We start from the raw sequence: 20,355 nt of genomic DNA on the forward strand, positions 1-20,355 counted from the left end.
CGTACCGAAGGTAGAAGAGCATGAAGTCATAGGAGCCTGGGTCCTTGACGATGTGCAGAGCCACTGCGCACGTGCCAACATCCATCCTTCTTTTATGACAGAGAAAATAACCTAATTTGCTTAAGTCACTACAATCAGGTTTCTGTGACTGGCAGCCAAATGAAATTTCTAAATGATACAATCACCATCTGAAAGCATTCTGTTATTAGTTTTCCTATGGACAAATAGAATAATACAAGGCCTTCTCTAATAAAGGGAAATATGAAATCAGAAACATAAGCCTCTATTTAAGAAGAGAGTCCACTTTAATTAAAGGGAAACTATGAAGCAAATCATTTGGGCTTAAATTGCCTTTGTTTATTCCAGATGCTGCGCTATAAAATGCTGTGCTCTGTGCTGATAAGGAAGCCAAATTTATGGCCTCGTGAACTCAACAATTTTAAAACACCCTGTTTGCTAACTAATCAGATTGAGGCAAAGGTCTCAAGATACAAATTTAACTCTTGTCTGTTTTCCTTTACCAGTCACAGATTTCTTTCCTGCTAGCAAATGCAAAGAGATAAGGGTCCTCTTATAAAATTATTTTACTGCAAAGTATATCTTTGCCCAATTAAAATGTATACTTTTTGTGTTTATGAAGTTTAAGATTTGTGAAACGTGTTTAAGTTAATAGTAGAAAATCATGACACATGGCTAAGGTAGGTTTACGAATAATATATGAATTTAACTTAATGTGAATTGTTTCATATGTAACCAGCTTAAAATAAACTTACCAATTTTCTTTCCTATTTCCTGCCTTAAACTGAGTCACTTGTTTTACATTCACCGCACAAATTCTAGTTGAATTTTTGATGTATTCGGGTGGCTATTACTATGTATTGAATGCCTGTTGCAGTTACTTTAACAAGCTCCAATAAATAAATATGCACTTGCCAGATTTGAAACCTAAGTCGATGTGATAGTCACCCTACCTTAGCTTCCCCTTTCAAGAAGAGCCCTCATATCTGTACAGCAAATGACCTTCAGCTGCTGCCATATCCCGTGCTTTTAGTGGACGTCTCTGATCCACTATGACACACTTTTCCATTGACCGCTTCAAATTGTTCTCAATACAGTGCTCAGGGTGGTCTCCACCAATCAATTGGCATTTCCACAGAGTGACACCTTTGACACCTATTTGCTATCCCTGATGTACTGCACATATACATATGTGTGTGTGTATCTCCAAATCATTACACTGTAAATTTAAAGGAGAACAGTAGAGTACATCTATAGCTCACCTAACTAAAAATTGTTACCTAACCAGCTAAGCCCAGTACTTAGGAACAGGTTCTGTAGAGATATACTTAATAAACATTCAATATAGTCAATCACTCATGCTTTTACTGAGCTCATAGCCACTTCCTGTCCGTAGACACTAAGACAAAGCCCATAACTATCACAATTATAAGCAATTCCTAACGTATTTGCTCAAAGGTTATTCAAAATGTAATGTGCTTATGTGTGTAATAGCCATGTCCAAGCATCTTACTTGTCATGTAAAATATTACCCTGAGAAGCTTGAATTTTATCAATAAGGAAATCATTAGAATTTTCTATGGAATATCCAAAAACTTAAGAAGCCCATAACTTTGTCAGAGTGAAGACTTGTCATTTAAAATATGGGGACAGATTACATTTTGGGACCAACCTTCTGGGATTGTGCCCATAGAATGTCTCAACTGAAGTTCACTGCTAAAAGTTCAATGCCAAGAAAAGTTGCCAGTTTGGGAATGTGGTAAAGGGAGACTATTCCATGAAACAGCTCTAGTGAAACAACTAAAATATTACAGCTCCAGTGCTACAGCTTAAAATGGGGAAATGCGGCCAAAATTGTACTCCAATGAAAGAAAGGGGAGGCTGGCTTATATAGAGAGAAGTTCCCACCCCCAGTTCCTGATTGGTTCAATTTCATGCAAATGAGAACTCCACCATTGCAGTTTTATTGGCCCAAATAGCAGTGTTCTGATTAGTCAGCTTTGTGCATTTTGGGTGGTTATTATAGAGCCGCTCTGATTGGTTGGTAAAGATGCAAAGGAGGATATAGCTGTGCAGCTCCAATTGGATGTACAAGGTCTCAGTCCTATTAGTGGAAATACAATAGCAGGAGCTTCTTTATATGGGTTGGCTCAGCTGGCAGGAGCACACTGCACCGGCTGACAGCTCAGCTGTGGCTTTTCCCTGATATGCAGTGTGCATGACAGGCCTCTGCAAACAATGGCTGTTAGACTCTGATTATGAATTTGGGCCCAGTTAACCACAAAAAGTCCTTCTCAGCAGGTATTTTGATTCTCAGGGTTGAATGTAAAAGGTAAATAAATTAGCAATATTGTGAAGCCACCAGTCATAGAGGTCCCTAAACATTCTGAAGATATGACATGTTCCCATAGCTTCATTGAGTTTCAGTTTGTTGTTGTTGTTTCATTGAGGGTACAGTATTCGACAAGGAAGAGTGGTCCAGTCAACAATGTGTTCTGGGATGTAGCTGTAAAGATGGAATCTACAAAAGATGGCATTTAGCCCAGGGTAGATACAAGGGGTTGGGGAACCTCTGGGAGTTAATTAGGTTCTGACTGCCCCAGTCCCCAACCCACTTCATGTGTCAGCAGACACATCCGAAAGCATACTCACAGTGTCAGGCCTTCCCGATTCAATATACGGAAAGTGCTTTTCCAAGATACTTTTCAAGTTTTAAAATTCAATATAAATTAAATAAAAATCTCAAGTGGCCTATTCCAGTTTTAATTTCATGTGTGCTGCTCTAATGTGGAAAGAATTACTTTTCTCACATTCTACAGTCTTTGAAAGCAGATACTAAGGGGTGATTCCCATGTTGGCCAAGAAAAGTGTGACTAGAGAAGGGGTTTCTCAAGATATATTATTAAGTTGAGAATATGAGAATGCACACACAGACATATATATTACATATCTGTATATGTAATATGTGTGTATATATATGTAAAATACCAACACATGCATATTGTAAACAGTTATACATTATGTATGCATGTTTTATATATGTGGCTATAGGTGAATGTGTGCGCTTCTCAGAAGTGTCTAAATATAGCTTATTGGTGTTCTATTCAGCACTGGAAGGAGGCATTTGGCCCACCCTGAGAGTAAGAATGGCTCTTCTCCTGAATAAGAACTGCACACAGCCCAGGCCCCCAACACAGCTGTTGACCATCCCTCCCTCCATCTCTCCAAGCAACGCCCACAGAATGAGCCATCGGTCCACCCAGCCCAACCACCCACACAGACTGCATCCCACAGGGCCATCAGGACACTTGTAAGTACGAAGGGCACCTCTGAACACCTAACAGGGTGAGGGGGAGGAGCCTACTCTCCGAGTCCTTAAGGTTGACAGGGACCAGAGTATCCCAGCCCCACTCTGCCATTGCCCCCTCACAACTGGAAAGCTAAAAGGCTGAACTAAAACTCATAATATTAGGTAACATGCAGGACAGTAGTAGGAAAGCACAGCACAAAAGCCAACATTTAAGGTCCTCACTTTCAGGCCTGAAGCCAATCATGTTCTAAAAAAGGAACCTTCCTCCCCAGCCTGCCTGTCATTTTTTAGTCCTTGTATTATCATTGGACTTGACTGCCAGGAAGCTACGTGTTTAAAGGCCAGGCTAATTGGCACTTGGCACTGCCTCACTCCTCTGGCCATGGAGTGAATCAGCTCACTATTTGTGATCTGTGAGGTACCTGTTGTGGGGAAGGCCAGGGGTCCAACAGCACTCACTGGCTTGACTAGAGGACAAAGTAAAGGGCCTTCTACACCCTCAGGGTTTTGCTGAGGTGCTGAGAAGAGATGCTAAAGCTGACACTCCCTCTCCCAGCTGGAGAAACATCCACAATGACCTTTGATTCACTCAGCACCCCTCGGAAGGAAGGAAAATGTTGCTGCAACATTTATAAATCCTCTTCCCTTTACAGGAACTGCCTTTGGGTACTAATCATTTATGCATCGTTCTCTTTGCAGATACTTACTTAAATGCACCACAAGTGGGAATTAGGAGAGACAGCCCCAAACCCCGTCCCAACATTCGGAATTCTGGCTTCTTGTCCTATTTGTTACTCTTCATAAGAAATTACTCATGAAGAAGAATGAATATCAAAACTCTCCCCTTGGGGTGGCTTTAGTACCTTTTTAATTTGACAAATACAGTAGTTAGTAATCCAGGCGAGAGCTTAGCAGTTTCCACTCACTTACTCACTTGACTGATTCATAACAACATTCAGCTTTTATACATAGTACTCTGAAGCCTTTTATAAGCTCTCAGTTGTTATCATCCCTCAAGGGTCACTTTGCTTTATAAACTAGCAAATGCCACCGTAGACAGGAAGTGAGTAATTTAAAGGGCTAAAGTGAGTCAGAAACAGAATTGGGAATGGGATTTAAAAATCCTGGGCCACCCTTGTGTAGACTTGAAAGGAGGGTCAGGGTGACACCTGGGTAGAGAGAGTATGTGCAGGTGGCTCTTCCATATGTATTCTTATCATCAGGATGAGAAGTTCCCAGCAAAACTGTGGGTTTTGCCTTTCATATTCCCGCTGGGAATCATTCATTCATTCATTCATTCAGCCCACACGAGCTGGGAACCTACTCTGCCCCAAGTACTGTGTTAGGTGCTAAGAATGTAGAAGTGCACAGTCTAAAGGAACAAAGCTACAGTGACCTCAGGTAAGCTCTGTACCTGCAATCTGTTCACAGTATGAGAACACAGACTGGGAAGACCCCATTCTGCCTGGAAGTGGGAGGGAGCAGCCAGTGAAAATTCTCTAAAGAAGGGACAGTTGAGCTGGTCACAAAAGTAAGTGTGTTGGGTAGAAAAGTGAGGGAATGGCATGCCAGGCAGAGGGAACGACCAGAGCTAAGGCAGAGGATGTGTGAGAACATGGGGCCCGGGGGTGTGCTGCGCAGGCAGGGCTACTCCACATCCGGGGCTGGGCTGGGCCCTGGGGACACAAGACAGCCTCCTGGCATGTGGGTGACAGGCAAAGTAGCAAGAGTCAACAGAGGCAGGCAATGAGAAGCCAGGGATAGAAAGTCATAATGCAGAGGGCTCGGGAAAGGTCAAGGATGGAGAAAGGGTTGGTAAATCTGAACTCCTCTCTTAAGAAGTTTGACCGGGAAAGACATACAGAGAGATTTTGCTGACTCGCCTACACATACAGTTGGCATCGATCCTGATTCTTTACAAAAAGGGAATGACATCAGCATCCTTTACCAATTCTCATTATTGAAGTAGATTTTAATTTTTAAAAAAACAATCCATAGGTTAAATGACCAGTTTCCATTTCATAAGAGAATCTGTTTTAGAGTATGACCTTAACTCTTACTTACCTATTCAATAAAAGTAAATTTTACTCTGCTACAAAAACTCAAGGAGGGAAACCAAGTAAAACCCACTGTCCATGGCTGTCAAAGGAGGCTGGACAAATGACACATCTAGAAGAGAGAAGAACTGGGTCTGCATGATGTATTCTTATCAGCATGCACTTCACAGACTCTACGTGACTTGGGAAGAAAAAAATAATTAAATAGAATAAGTGATGGCGCATGCCAGTGGCTCAGTTTTGACACAAACTAGAGGAGCTCTGCACAGACCACTGGCCTAACTCAGTCTCTGGCACATACCAAAAGTCTCTACCTAAGGGCGAGACAGTAGCCAGCTTGAGAGCAGCACGCTTTCATGACCACGGCCATCCAACAGCCCAGGTTTGTGGGGCCTCCCATATATTCAGAGCAGGGGCAGACCGCTGCATTTCACTTGCATCTGGTCCAGAGCCTCTAACTGCCCCCCACCTGTTTTCATCTATTTATTCAAATATCATATATAGACACATCCTGTTTATTTTCCTAATTTTAAAATTATTTGAAAAATATTGGCAAACTGCAAGGAGAAAAACAAATTCCCCAAATCCTACCACTTAAAAAAACAACTGTACAACGTAAAATTAAAATCTCCCCAGCCATCCAACACCAGAGACAATTTCTGAAATAATTTATTGTTTATCCATCTGAAGTTTTCCTTTGTAGACATATAACTTTTCTAATAAATGCACAAAGGAGTCATTGTGTAAATTGGAGTCCAACTTACTTCTTCATTTAACATATCTGAACATCTTTCCTGAAAATGCTGTAGGTCTCCCTCTCCTCTGGATGGCTGCATAATATTCCATCAGAATGGATGCACTAATGTAGAAAACCATTAAGTTAATGATGCCTATGTACCCTCGTTTGTTTCATTGTTTTGCTGCTTCCTACCACGCTGCAACGCACATCTTGCAAATGATCCTCAATACAGTGAAATGGGAGGACAATCAGCATCCAACTCCAAAGTCAGTCCTCCATCTTCATCACCTTAACCATCAGCAGCATTAAATATGGACGAACATCCTGCTTCTCCAAACACTTCCATCCCCTGGCAGCTGTGACTGCACACTCCTCCTCGTTCTCCTCCTATCACCAGCCACGACGTCTCAGTGTCTTTTCAATCGATCATTCATCATTCACAAATATTTGTCGCGTGTCTCCCATGCATCCAGGCACAATCCTGGGCACTGGGAATACAGTAGCGGATAACACAGGCCCCCACTCTCCTGTTGTTTGCAGAGAGGAGATGGAATACAATGTGGACAGTGATAAGGGCTGTGAAGAAAAGGAAAGCAGGTTATGGGGAGAGAGGCTAGGGGTTGCTCTTTGGATAGAGTGGTTAGGAAAGGCACCTGTGAGGAGGTGGGATTTGAGTAGGGATGTGAACAAAGCAATGGATGGAGCCCCGGGACTAGGTAGGGAAGAGCACTGCGGGCAAGGGGAACAGCAAGTGTGAGGTCCTGAGGGGAGCACGCCCGCACATTCAAACAAGGTGGCTGCGCGGCAGGAGCTGAGTGAGGAGGCTGGGGTGCCCAGAGCAGTCTGTCAGAGGGGAGCCATGTTGTCGGCTTATTGTAGGGCAGTGGAAAGGAACGCTGGGAAGTCACAGGTCCTGCTAAGGGTTGGGATGGCAGGTGTGAGAGAAAGGGAGGGGCCACTGGGTTCTCTGCCAGCTCTCCCTCTCCCACTCACCCTCACGATGTAGAAAGGGCCATGAGCCTCTCCTCTTCTCCACCTATACATTTTCTAGACGTGACTTCATCTATCTCGGGCTTTACACTTCACCTATATACTGATGATGCTAAGTTGCTATCCACTGGGCTACCTGCTAATCTACCTCACATGTAACGCCCAAATAGAACTGTTGACAACCCTGCCCTCCCAGGCCCTGAAAGCTCTGTCCCCCACCCCCCACCTTCCCTGTCTCAGTTAAAGAGACCCTCTGTGAATGGTTAAGGGTACAGGACTCTGGGGCCAGCCTCCCTGGGTCCCTGCTCAGCTACTTGCTGGTTATGTGATGTTAAACCCGTTGCTCAGCGTCTCTGTGATGTGACTGTAGAACACGACGGGGTTATTGCGAGGGTTCGGTGATGGGATGTGCACAGTGTCCTTAGAACCGCGTCTGGCACGTTGTAAAAGCCAGTGTACATGTCCTCCATTATATTTATGCCACTACTCCCGCTTGCTCATGCTCGGAAACCATCTGGACACAACACTCACTCAAAATAGAACAAGAGCCGGTCTCGAGTCTCGGAGGTGGCCATGTCTCCAACAGACTGCCCAGGTTCTTTTATTGTGCTTTTCGTAGGTGACAAGGTGATGGAAAACACGCTATTTGGAATCAGATACGAATTAATTCCAAATTTCACTTCTACCACTTACAAGGTTGGTACACTTGGAAAATTATTTAACTAAGTCTCGATATCCTCACATTTAAGATAGGAATAATATTTCGTGTCCCTCCGGGTACTTATAAACTTTAATAGAATAATGCATAAAAAGTGTCAGCTGAGTGCCAGAACCCATTATTAAGATGAGGGTTTGGCCTTCTGAGCCTCTGAGGAGTCACGTGGCATCAAAGGAAAGAAGCAATCGACAATGAATTCCTCTCTGACAGACCCATCGGTCATCTGGGAAAACAAAAATGCAGAAAGCGTTCGTGAAGCCTCACGCTCCCCAGCGAGGGGCAGCCCTGCAGCCACAGTGGGGACAGAAGTGGCCTGTGATTACAGGAGCCATCTCTCAAAGGTCACCTTTGGGATCAGTCCAGGTCCCCCAGGCAAAGCAGGGAATGAGCCCATTTCCTACCGGTTCCAGTTCCCAAGAGCAGACCAAAACCATTTGTGTTTAATATTTAAACCAAACCTTCTATCATTAGTCACTTTAAGCCTCCAAGATGATTATTGCATAATAATAATAATGGGCAGGGTCTGATTTTTAAAGCTTGGTTTTTAAGGACTGAGATAAAAATCAGAATGAAAAAAGCATTGAGCTCCCTGTTTCCTAGAGATTGTTCTTTCTGTGGGGGAGAGCCCCGGGGAGGTTGCCTAGCTCCTCTGAAAAGTTAGGGGCTGCCTTTCTCCCCTCTGTCGCTTTCCCTTTGCAGACCCCGGGCAGCAGAGTATTTGCCGAGGGGCCTGGATGCGCCCCAGGACACACAAGACTGAAGTCCCAGGCTCCTGGCCTCAGGCAGGGTCATGGCCAGGTAAGGAGGCCAGGAATGCTCCCCACCCCCGTCCCAACTGCTGACCCTTAGCCATGGCTGTGGAAGTTGGCCAGAGGTACGGGGTGCAGGGCACTTCGACATAAGTTCATATTTTCATTGCCGGTCACTTCTGGGAGGTTGGTTGATTCTCCCTTATTTACCAGGACAACTGGGTCTGCTCCCTCACACTGGAGCCAAGGAGCCAGGGAGTGAAGGGAGAAGAGGAGAAGGCAGGGGTCCTGGCCCAGCCTCCACGCAGCTGCTCCCTGCAGGGAGCTGGGGTTTCCTCCCTGCAGGGAGCTGGGGCTTCCAGATTACGGTGCAAGTAGGAGCTACAGTCAGGCCTCTGTATCCATGGGCAGATGCAATGAACCCACAGACAGAAAATATTTGGGGGAAATATTACATTGTTGCTGATATATCCTATATAGTTAGGTGGGATGCAATTACCATGGCTGTCGGTACCGAACATGTACAGACTTTTTTCCTTGTCATTATTCCCTAAATAGTACAGTGTAACAACTATTTACATGGTATTCGGTATTCTAAGTGATCTATAGATTGATTTAAAGTATACAGAAGGATGTGTGTTTGTTATATGCACATACTACACCCTTTTACATAAAGGATTTGAGCATCCGAGGATTTTGGATCCACGGGGGTCGTGGAACCAATCCCCGCAGATACCGAGGGATAGGGACCACAGTAAGTGGATTCGCCTACTGCATTGGAACAGTCTAGACAGTTATAACTGCAGGGGGATCCCTTTAATAATGGCAATCAGAAAAATATCTCATTCCTAGGAATAAAGTTGAACAAGACATGTGCTGGACCCAAACAATAAAATTCTACTGAGGGACATAGGATATTTGAATAAATGGAAAAACAAATTCTATTTTTGAACATATCCTCTATATTGTAAAAAATAAATCAAATTGTAAATCCAATGCAAATCCCAATCAAAAATTTTTTGTTTGTTTTTTTTCCTTTTAAAGGAAAAAAATAACATGATTTCAAAGTTCCTCTGAAATAATAACTAATGAGGTAGAATAGTGAAGTATTTGTCCTACCCAGTGTTAAAACATATTATACAGGTAATAAAAGTAATGCATTATACAATAACTAACAGAACACTCAATAGCACAGAATCCATAAACAGATTATATATGAATGAGAATCTGATACATGACAAAGGTGGACCATTCAACAAAACGAGTTGAGGAAATTGCCTTGGTCATTCGGAGAAATAGAAATGACAAATCTCTACCACCAAAACTAATTTCAAATGGAGCAAATATCTAAATGTAAAAATATACATCTTATTAAAAATATGGAAAGAAAACGTAGATCATCGATTTATAATCTTGGTATGCAAATTTATAATCCACATTTTAAAGTTTGACCCAGCAATTGCATTCATGGGAATTTATCCTAAAGATATAATGGGTCAAATTCACAGAGGACTATGTATAAGGATGTTTGTTAAGCACTGTTGATAATAGTGAAAAATTGGAAACAACTTAAATATTGGTTACATAAACTATAGCATAGCCATACAATGAGACCCTAAACAGCCAATTAAAATAATAATACATAACTACACTGATACTATGTTGCCTGAGTGTTCTGAGAAGACTTGTTCTAGTTTACAGCCCTGAGAGCAGTTCAAGTGCGTGCCTGTTGCTCCAGCCTCACCAACACCAGGGGGTGTCGCCCTGTTTCTAGAGCTTCTTTTTCTGCCTGTCAACAGATAGTTCTGCCATATAGGCACACGCTCTCAGTCTCAAATATGCATAGTTTATTCTGCAGTGCTTTCCAAGTGGCCAGCTGAAACCACTGACAGTTGAGCACAGGGGACCTGTGCACCTCACCTGCAGACCAGAGGACACTTCTGGAGATCCCTTCATCCCCGGGAATTGCCTGCAAAGTTTTGGTGTTTATGCAGATAATTGACCAATGACAGGATAGTATATCCACTGCAGAAATGTGTGGCATTTCCATCCTCACCTTCACAGCAAGCTGTGGAAACTAATTGAGTTCAGGCTGTGAGAAATGTAGCTGCTACATGAAATGTTAAAATCGTTAAGCTTCAGAAGCTATGACATTCTGCTTGTGGCCTTGGGAAGACCAGATGGTGCACCCGGCAATGACTTCACTTTCATCCAGCTTCAGTAACTGAAGATTGAGCTACGTCTGTGTTTTGATCTTGTACTCTCGTCTGGAGATTCAGCTAAAGCTAACTACCCCAGGGAACTGGGGCCAGGGAACCGACCCAGGTGCTGGAGCCAAACTGCCCACCAATGCGGCCCTCCCCAGGGCAGCTCCAGGTGGATATGCCCTGTTGCCTTTGGTTGATAGGTGACGAGTAATCTGAAGGGACTGTCAGGGGAACAGAATTAGGGACGTTCATTTAGAACCAATACTGGAGTACTTCTCAGAAAGATGCCGCAGCCTGGGATGTAACTAAGAGTGACCATCTCTGAGTGAGTGATTTTTATTTTCTTGTTTTTTTCCTTGTTTACCTGAATTGTCCTGGCTCAAGAAAAAAAGATGGCATTTATATGATAAGTCACTTAACTCACTATTCCAAACCTATTAAGACTAGTTTCCAACTGTTCAAAATTGTTGGGTTCTACCTGGTAAGTTTCTATAGAAGCCTGAAGTTATGGCAGTTTATAAAGAAGTGGTTATTAGTTACAGTGGAGGGAGAGGGTGTAAGCGCCTATGTTTCATTCAGGCTATACTAGTTTATTAAGAGAAGAGAAAGATGGGGAAGTTCTGCAACAATAAACATTCAGGGGCGGCCTAGCAGTGAATGAAGGCACAGTTGGGATCTCTGTGGCATCTTACCTCTGTGCTTTATTTTACATGTTCCCCTTCTGCATGTAGATAAAAGAAACAGAGGCGTCAAAAGGTAAACTAAAGCCATTTCTTTCATTAAGTCCTCTCCATTGTTCTTGTGGCGACAACAGAAAGATGACAGTAACCACTAAAAGAGGAACTACTTAGAAAGACTATTGATTTTAGATTCAGAAGACATGAATAAAGGAAAAATTAAAGACCGATGGAAAGGTACAAAATTGTGCTATGAAAATTATTTCCAAAGTTAACTTTAAAAAATTGGTTGAAAATGGCCTTTGGGGTCCAATTCTTTTACTAAAAGAATTATATGTTTCCTAACTATACATAGGAAATTCATTGTTAAGACTCTAAGAGACTTGAATAAAAGGACCCACATGGTTCTCAGTTAAAGTATGGACCCATCACTTGGTGACAGCCTACCTAAATTGTAGGGCTACTGAAAATAAAACCACATCTTTAAAAAGTTCAGCCATAAAATTAAAGGTATCTTACAGCAGAAAGTATTTCATATGTGTGCTCAAATATATACATATAATCTGGAATGTACATATAATTTCCTGATAAAATCTTCTGTTTCCTCTCATCTCTTTGGTATTCTGATTTTTTTTCCTGCTTTTCCATTTTATGTATTATCCCCTAAATGCTATACTTTCATAAAATGGCAGGCATCCATCATTTTTCCTTCATTAATACAGCCCCTGAGTCTGTACCCAGAAACAAATTACTGACCCTTTTGCTGACACATAGAATTCCATAACTGAAGACAAGACGAAAGATTCCAAAGGAAGTTTGCATCTTCAATTCTTAAACCACCCTCCTCCTACCTCTCAGCCCTACCCTCTTCCAGATTCTCCTGACCCCACTTCCACTGTGATAAATTGTTAGAATAATGGTCCCCAATAAATTGTGTCTCCTTGGCCATGTTCCTTTGTCCTCCCATTAAAAGGTGGACTCCTTGAATCTGGAATGTCCTTGGGACCTGCTTAGATCAACAGCAAATGGCAGAAGTAGTACTGAACAAGTTTTGGAGCCTAGGCTTTCAGATCCTGAGACCACCCTGCTGTGAAAAAGCCCATTCTAGACTGTTGGAGGATAAGAGGTCACAGAGAGAACTCAGATGCCCCAGGCGACAGCCTGTATCCACTGCTGCCAGTGAGCAAGGCCCTCTTACACCCTCCAGCCCCAAACTCTGGCAACTCTTGTTGCCAAACAAGCAACAGAACTGGCCAGATTTGCAGGCCTCAGAATTGTGAGAGATAATAAATCATCACTGCTTTCAGCCACTAAGTTTTGGAGAGGTTTGTTATGTAGCAGTTGACAAATGCTACATCCTCCAAGAAACTATGTCTTCTGGGAAGATTTCTACAAAAGAAAGAGAAATAACTATGGTTTTCCCTTTTTCTTTGATCTGCTCCCACCCCCAGCTTCCACTGTTTTGCTTTCCGCATTCTGGAAACATGCCATTAGTCATTCACACTTGGGTGAGGACTTTGCTTTGGCTCATCTCTTCAAGTATCAGAGGATTCCTCTTATGTTCATTCTTCTGCCTGTTAACAAATGTTTGAGGGAGGGAGGGTGAAAGATGGCTTCACCTGAGCTCCCGGAAGGCAGAAGGAATATACGCAAATACCCAACATAAAGCCCTGCGTGGTAGGTACTGAGTAAATATCTTTCCTTAAAGATGACAATAAGAATAGAACAGGGAAGGTCACCATGAAAGACATTGGGTCCCAATCTTATTTAGGACAAGCAAGGTATCATGTGCTTCACATTACAGACCCAAATCCTTAAAAGGCAGGGACAGCCAGAAGCAAAAACGCAACTGGGTTGTCATACTCTAAGGCTAGAGGGAGAAGTGCGTCAAATAAGTTCTGCTGCGTTTTCAGTAAATTCCTTTCACAAGCGTCTAGTGCATTCGTAATTGCTGAGAGGGAGAAACAAATCATAATAGCATCTTGATGTAGGAGGAAAGTACACTTGTGGGGAAAGGGCCGGAAGTTTCTTCCAATGAGGAATGATGTGTAGGACTCAAAACTCTCAAAATTTGAAAGTTGTGCAGCAGAAGCACTGCTTGGAACTGAAAATCCCCTGAGGTCCTTTAATAAGACCCCAAAATGAAATGAACTCAAGTTCTGGGAGGATTCTTCTGAGAAAATCCAGGTGTCAGCAAGAGATAAAGAAGCACAATCCTACCTAAACTAACCAAATTTTGCAGCCGTACCTGGTGAATAATAAAAAAGTAATAGGCAAGTAATTTTTGTTAAAATTATGGCCTTTGTTCCTTATCAGCCTGCTAAACTTTGAATGTTAAATCAAAGAGGCCACACAAGCATGGAGAAGCAATATTCACTTCTAGATCGGAACATGGTTGAAATTGGCTTAGTCCAGTTGAAACCAACTCTTAGTTAGAAATCACCTGAGCTGGAAGGCACTGCAGGTCTCATTTCCTGGCCAGGCCCTGTCTCATGAGTGAGATTGCTGTTATTATGTTATTGCGGCTGTTACTGGTTTGTTGTTGGGTTGGATTTGGCTGATTTTCTTTTAGTTGTTCTTAATGTTCGGAATTTTTTGGGCTGTGCCAGATGTTAAATGTTAGTTGGCTCCCGTACAGCCTATATTCTGAAAAATAATAAAGCAAAGACTACTAGAGTTATAAAATAACTAAAATCCACAAAGCCAATGTATTGACTTGCGAGGCAAGGAAACACACAAGTGAAGAAATTCACTGAATCGTTAGCTCAGAGGGGAGAGTCAGGGATGTTTAATCTAGAAAGAGCATTCACAGGGGTTAAGACTTGACAACCAGTACTCTGGACATTAATCTAGGGTTCAAACAAATCCAATCATTCATTGTCAGAAAAGAGTCTTTTGGGCCCAGTAGGGCCCAAAAATAGGACCCTCTACAGCAGCTCCATATATGATGCATACGTGTATAAGGTTATGCGTGTCCCTTATAGTCCCTTACCCAAAGCTCGGTGCTTTAGAATTTCAGTCGTCTTCAGTAAAGGGTTGCAAAAGTGTATATAAATCAACGACCTTCAAGAGCTCAGGGAGTCTTCACCGCTCTGCCCAGTTATGCCCTAGAATTTGCCCTTCTTCCCATAATCCACTTTTATCCAACATGTTTACAGAGCTACATGTTATGCTACAGAATATCATAAGGAAAAGAGAGCAGGACCAGACCTGTGGCATTCTCCTTGAACAGCAGAGAGTAGTGAGTAAAATCCTTCTGTATGATTACGTCAGACAATCATGAGCCCCACGGTTCTCGTTAGATTTCAGGAACATCGCTGCTCAAAAGTCCAGGACCCCTTTCAGAACACAGCAGTAGACGGAGAAAGGAGGAGAGAGGGGGTGATACCGAGAAATAATAGAAGGTGGTAGGAACTGGACGAAAAGGAAAACGCTTAATGAATATCACTGTGGCGAAGAGCAAGGAGAAATGAAAGAAAAATGGTTTGGGGGAAACAGTAATAGAACTGAAGGAATCTGACTATGTCAGGACATCTGCAGCCAGAAAGCCAGAGAGGAGAGGAACGGGGACAGTTGCATGAGCCTGCAAAGCCAAGCAGGTCTGTTTGGTGGAGTCCAGGCAGGAAAATGCTGTTAGCTAAAGTAGAAAATAAAGCGATTTTTCTTCCCCTGTGGGTGCTTCTCTGGGATCCTGCTATAGCTCTATTCTGCAGAACCAGAAACTGAATAAATCGATGAATTTATTCAGAAGATGTGTCCCCTTTGTTCTCTCCCCAGAACGGTGTCAGACCAGAAATTCCTGTGAATTTGGATGACAAGGCATTAGTCAGCAGGTTTCTCTTCATCCCCAAACACCTGCTCCTGTAAAGGAAGCATTTGCTCCTCGCATGCAAATCATCTTCTACAAACAAGGCATTTAAGGAACATTCATAATGAAAGTCCCCTCGAGCAGGTAAGACATATTAGACACAAACTCAGAAATGAAAAAGAAACTCATTTTTCACAAGCCCAGAACTACACATTTGCTGTAGAACAACTACTCTCAATATTTTCCTTGGGCAGAATTAATAGTTCTCCAAAATCCCCTGTGAATATTTGCCCAGCTGTGGCACCCAGAGACTTGACTATAGGAGACAATATTCGAACGGCAAAAATCATGAAGATCATCTAGGTAAATGCCGTCTTCTCTCAGGAGAGGAAATCGCAGCCCAGAGAGGTGAGTGAATTACTCAAGGTTACACAGCTCATTAGGAAAAGGTCTTCAGTTCTCAGTACAACGTGACTTTTCACAGCACTATGACACACACCGTCCCCACTTATCACCCACACTCCTTCCCTCCATCTTCACGGTATCCCTCACGATCGAGAGTGCATCGGCTGCCATAACAGGAAATCTGACTGACAGTGGTTTGAACCATAAAGACAACCATTGTTAACTCGGGAGAGGCTGCAGGTAGGTGGCCCAGCATCTGTTCTGAGGCTCAACAATACAATAAAAAACGCAGGATTTTCTCACCTTTCTGTTTGGGCACCCATCCTTGACCTTGTGACCTCATGGTGACAAGATGCCTTCCATAGTTCCAGGCATCACGTCGCTTGCCAGTGACCAAGCAGGAAAGAAACGGAGTGTCAGAAGAGGGCTTTGGTTTTTTTTGTTTGTTTGTTTTGTTTTTATCATGGAGAAAAATCTCTCCCAGAAATAATGTCTCTCTGGCCAGCACTAGGTCATATGGTCACTACCAGCTGCTAAGAAGTCCGGGAAAGAGAGTATCTAGCAAATGGTAATAGAACTTGCTTGGCTTAAACCAATGATGGCACATTAGCATTATTAACAAAATCTGTAACAAGGAAGAAAGGGGTTGTGGCTGTTAGGTAGGTATATCAGTTAACTATTAATGTGTGACAAACCTCTAAAACTCAGACTTAAAACACCAGTCTTTTGTTATTCCTTACTCATCTGGCGGTCAGCTGACCCAGCTGCTCTCAGTTGAGTGGTTCTAATGATCTCAGTGTAATTTGTTCACGTAATTATGGATCATTGGGACGTCTGCACGGATCTACACGTCTCTCTTCCTAGGACCAGCAGGCCACTGAGGCATGTTCTCTGGCAATGGCTGAGGCCCAAGAATGCAAGCAGAATCATGCAACCCAGCTCAGTAAGCAACCCCCACTATGGGACACCCCCTTTTCAGTCACTCCCAAGCCACCCTCCCCAACACCCACTCACGGTGCTTCCCTTACATTTCCTTCTCTACCCCCTCTGCTGTGGACTGGATGCTTGTGTCCCCTCAAACGCATATATTGAAACTTAACCCCTAATATGGTGGGACTTGCAGGTGGGGCCTTTGGGAGGTGAGTAGGTCATGAGGGTGGAGCCCTCACCAAGGGGATGAGTGTCCTTATACAAGAGACCCCAGAGAGTTCTCTCACCCCTTCCACCATGTGAGGACGCAGCAAGAAGCTTGCTTATGAACCAGGAAATGGGCCCTCACCAGACACTCAACCTGCCAGCACCTTGACCTTGGACTTCCCAGCCTTCTGCACTGTGTGGAATCAGTGTTCGTTGTTTATAAGCCACCTACTCTATGGCATTCTGTTGGAGCAGCACGAACGGGCTAACCCAACCTCCTACCACCTCTCTTGCCATTTTTTCTCATGTCTGTGTTCACAATGGGGAGAGCATGGAAATCCTCGAGGGGAACCAGAAGGGTGTGGGGTACGATCAGCAGTAAGCGGGGTGTCCACTGGTTACATCAGAGGCCCAACAGCCAGGACCACTGTTACCATATTTCCCCCAAAATAAGACTGAGTCTTACATTAATTTTTGCTCTGAAAGATGCATTAGGGCATATTTTCGGGAGATATCTTATTTTTTCATGTACAACAATCTACATTTGTCCAAATACAGTCATGTCATCTTCTTCTGGAACATCGTCATAACGTACTCAATGCATCCGTCTAGCTAACGATCTTAACCCGGGCTTATTTTCGGGGTAGGTCTTATTTTCGGGGAAACACAGTATTGCCCAGCAGTGGGATTCTGCCTCCCCAGGTGTGCAAGGACGTGTGGGGAGAAGGGTACCCTCAGGGCCCAGATCCTTCCAGGCTTGGAACTGCTCCAGTTTTTCTGCTGTTTGCACAGCAGACCCTGCCAGAGGCCTCAGGAATTTCCTGTGACTGTCCCTGACTGCGAATGGCCACAGGGGCTTTTCACACCCCGGTCCTTTTTCTATCTTTAGGCACTTTGGTTGTGCTGATATCCCCAAGCTGAGTAGCATCACCCAAGCTTTGCATTAAGTATGCACTTCACTCCTTGCTCGCTGTGTAATTCAAATGAGAAAGACACCTTTTACTAGGTGTATAGGTTTTACTTTTCTAAAAACCAATCGATGCTGAGTGTAAACTGCTCTCCTTTTGCTTACCTGCAAATTTTAAAAAGTTTATTCTCTAACGAACACGTCAGTTTTGTATGTCTGTGTTTTCAGCGGAAATAGTAAACATTTACTGAGGCATATCTTGTGTGCAGACCTTATGGTTCACTGGGCGTCTCGGGTGAGACCCAGTGACTTCCTGGTCAGCCTGCCAATCTGCTAAAGCCATCCTGGATCACGTCACTCCTCCCGTCGTTATTCTGCTCAGGTTTTCTCGCCATAACCCCACATTTGCAGCTACCAAACGGAACGAGGTCCTCTGAGCACTGATCACAAGCCCAAAACTCAGACAAGCCTCCACCCAGATACTCAGCAATGAGCACACACATTCAATGGGGACACATCTGGATTTTTTTCTGTCCCACTTCCCTCTGGTGGCAAGAGGTGGCTTCTGTCACCAACTGCCTGGGACTCCATCTGAGTGGAGGCTGTTTGACAGCTGTTCAACTAGAAGAAGAAGAGACAGTGCGTCCTCCTGAGGAAGCTCTCCATCAGAATCAGACCTGGATTCCAACCCCAGCTCCTTCTCTAAGTGGCTCTGTGTCCTAGAGCACGTCACCCTCTCTGGGCCTTTGTCTCTTTATCTTTATGTGGACTTGCTCAACACTCATTTCTCACACGGTTGACCAGGTGAGCAGTGCCTTGGGGTGTCGACCACGCAAATGCATTCACTTTACAAAGTTTAACAACACAGCTCTGAGGAACCTTGCTGGCGCTTGGTGCTTCTAGCAGCAGGAGTTCTCAACACCTAGTTGTACCTGTTGTAATTCCTTTTACTGTCTTGTGGAGAAAGCATGCCCAAGTCTACAAGTAGTCAAGAGATTCTGAGAGAGCCTTTTGGCAAACATGTCAGTAAAATTCATCACTAGTTTCTTCCGAGGGCTGGTGCTATTTGGGGGACATTTCAGTGAGGCTTGAAGAGGGGGAGTGTTGAGAAAGACTGACAGACGAGATACCGTCTGGTGAGGTTTATGTTCATTAGATGGGGATGAGTGCCATGAACAGCAAATAAATAGATGCAATTTCAGCTAGCAGCATTCAACAGAAATACATTCCCTTACAGTTCTAGAAGACAGAAGTCCAAAATCAAGGTCCTGGCAGAGCCATGCTCTCCCTGACAACTTTAAGGGAGGGTCCCTCTTTGCCTCTTCCTAGCTTCTGGTGGTGCCTCTGTCATCATATGGTGTTCTCCCCGTGTGTGTGTCTCTGTTTTCTTTTCTTATAAGGACACCAGTTATTAGGTAGGGCCCACACTAACTCAGTATGACATCATCTTATATTAAGTCATTGCATCTTCAAAGACGCTACTTCCAAAAAAGGTCACATTCTGAGGTTTTGGGTGGACCTGAATTTTGGGGGGACACTATTCGATCCAGTGCAGATAACAACAACACACACACACACAGCTGCATAGATTTCCAGCTGCCACATGCTCCTTAGAATGAATGCCACAGAGTGAAGCAAGACCCAACTTAGAGGGTCAAGCTAGCATGGGAGAGAGAGAAACCTCGGGGCACAAAGGCTGTAATAACGAGGGTCACACTGTGGCCATTTGTCAGGAGCCATGTGCTAAGAAGAGAAGCAGAGGAAAAGTGGGACAATAGTCAATGAACTAGACATCCAAACCAGGGCAAGTGGATCCTGCAGCTGAAGGACAGTGATAAGCCTCCTGAGGAAGAGCAGGCATGAGAGGCTCACAAACATGGTACTTAATATTAGGGTGACCACTGATCCATTCACCCTCTCATCCTCTCATCCGTTTCCTTTGTGACACCAAGTGTCCAGCACTGTGAAGACAAAGATCAATGAGACTAGTTCCTGCCTAAGAGAATTGGGTCTGGTTTGAAGTCCTTGCTCTCTAGTGGAGGGTGGGAGGAAACAGAGAAGCAAAGCAACCCCAGCAAAGCTTCATAATTGCTAATGGAAAAATACATACTGGATACAGAAGTTCACAGGTCTCAAGCCTGGGATCTATTCATATGACAGACTGGCAGTGAACTTAAGCCACTCATGGAGTTTACAGAAGAGGCCCCCTCTTCTCAGTCCATTAAAAGCCCCCTCCCCCACCAAGGCCTCTTGTAATCTATTTGTTTCCGTGTCTATTTTCCTACCAGAATGGAACCCCTCCAGAGCAGGGACACTATTTTATCTGTTTCCCTGACTCATTCTAGCACAGCATGGGGCCCAGAATGAGCAATCATTACACCTATAAAGAATGTCTTTCTTAAAAGAAAATAGTTGGCATCAAAAGAGGCTTGCTTTGGGCAATGAAATGTAAGCAGAAGAAACATCATTTTCTGGCATAAGCTTTAAGAGTTAGCACATAACTTGTCACTTTCACTTTTCCCTCTGCCACACTGACCACGTTCCCAATGGTGGTCGCTCCATGAGCCTGGGCCTCAGAGTGGGGAGACAGAGCAGGTGGCCTACAATGGACAAGTCAGATACCCAAGAAATTA

At 43.7% G+C, this 20,355-nt stretch overlaps 1 long non-coding RNA gene across 3 annotated transcripts; it reads left to right on the forward strand.

The window, feature by feature from the left end:
* Positions 1-10,199: 10,199 nt before the first annotated feature.
* Positions 10,200-20,089, forward strand: LOC109449818 (uncharacterized). Of its 3 annotated transcripts, none has more exons than XR_012495592.1 (3): positions 10,200-11,113; positions 15,243-15,681; positions 16,543-20,089. It is a non-coding gene; the product is annotated as an uncharacterized LOC109449818 (long non-coding RNA). The 3 variants fall into 3 exon arrangements; XR_012495593.1 differs by having other exon boundaries at positions 15,243-15,417; positions 15,528-20,089; XR_002137758.2 differs by having other exon boundaries at positions 15,243-15,417.
* Positions 20,090-20,355: the final 266 nt, after the last annotated feature.

This window comes from Rhinolophus sinicus, linkage group LG04 (genome assembly GCF_036562045.2).
Source record: "Rhinolophus sinicus isolate RSC01 linkage group LG04, ASM3656204v1, whole genome shotgun sequence".
NCBI classification, from domain to species: domain Eukaryota; kingdom Metazoa; phylum Chordata; class Mammalia; order Chiroptera; family Rhinolophidae; genus Rhinolophus; species Rhinolophus sinicus.